This window comes from Odontomachus brunneus, unplaced genomic scaffold, assembly GCF_010583005.1.
Source record: "Odontomachus brunneus isolate Ranch 3 - 2012 unplaced genomic scaffold, Obru_v1 Obru_scaffold_079, whole genome shotgun sequence".
NCBI classification, from domain to species: domain Eukaryota; kingdom Metazoa; phylum Arthropoda; class Insecta; order Hymenoptera; family Formicidae; genus Odontomachus; species Odontomachus brunneus.
The window spans coordinates 1,332,073-1,333,200 of NW_022639529.1; positions in this window are offsets into that span (position 1 = coordinate 1,332,073).

The following is a 1,128-nucleotide window of genomic DNA, read 5'->3' on the forward strand; positions in this document are numbered from 1 at the left end:
AAAGCTCTCGAGATGTGCTATAAGAATATGCAATGAAAAATGGGGTGTTCCATTTAAAAAAATTAATGTGACCTTGACCTGACCTTCGCTACGCAACCCAAGGTCAAACTGATGTGATCAGTAAATACATCTTTTTAAACGCCACAACTTTTGTCTGAAACATTTTTTTGTAAAACTTATATTTTTCCTGATATTCGGGCGTCCCGGTACTTTCCGAACACCCTGTATATATACAGTGTGTCCCATTTTAAATTACGCACATGAATATCTCGTCAGGGGAGCCACCAATCCGAAAATAACCCTTACAAAAGTTGTTGGGTTCAGAGAGGGACATCGGATGGTGACCTTCAATTTCACCTTGACCTTGACCTTCAAGGTCATTTGAAGGTCAAATCAATTTTTTTAAATAGAAACTTTAAAGTTATATTAAGAGTCGAAATGACCTTTAAAGATTTTTCAAGGTCGAACCGTTTACAAGTCTAGCATGACCTGAAAACCAAAATTGATCGTGGTTTGTTTTTTTAAGATATTTGAATTAGTAGTCATTCGTATAAAATAAAATTGTTCACACCAGAGCCTGCGTTCAAGGTATGAGAACTTGTATATCAAACTCACAGTGATGAACCCATTTTTACAAAATTTAAACGTCTATGTAAATTCAAATCTTCGTTGAAACACAATCAAGGTGAGCCCTGGACATCGATGTATGTATTATGTCGATGACTGAACGCAGTCTCAAAATTGTAACACACCAACTCCATAAGGATGTAAAGCTAAGCGAGAGGATCAGAAAAGTCCTCTTCCATTTAGCGATAACGCGTCTAGTTTGTTAGTAATAACCGTGTAAATTTTGGCGTTTGTCACGCCCATCGCGGCCTATGGACGTTGTGCGTCGAGGCTGAGCTGTAACGCGGCTCGCGCTGATCGCCGCGATGGCGTCTTAACGCTTTGACGCTGCCGGCGCGCGGTGAGGCGACGATGAACGCGCCGCGTTACCGCTCAGCCTCGACGCACACAGCTCGCCGCGGACCGTTTATACGTCCCTATGGAGTTGGTGTGTTACAATTTTTAGACACCCTGTATATATATATATATATATATATATATATATATATATATATATATATA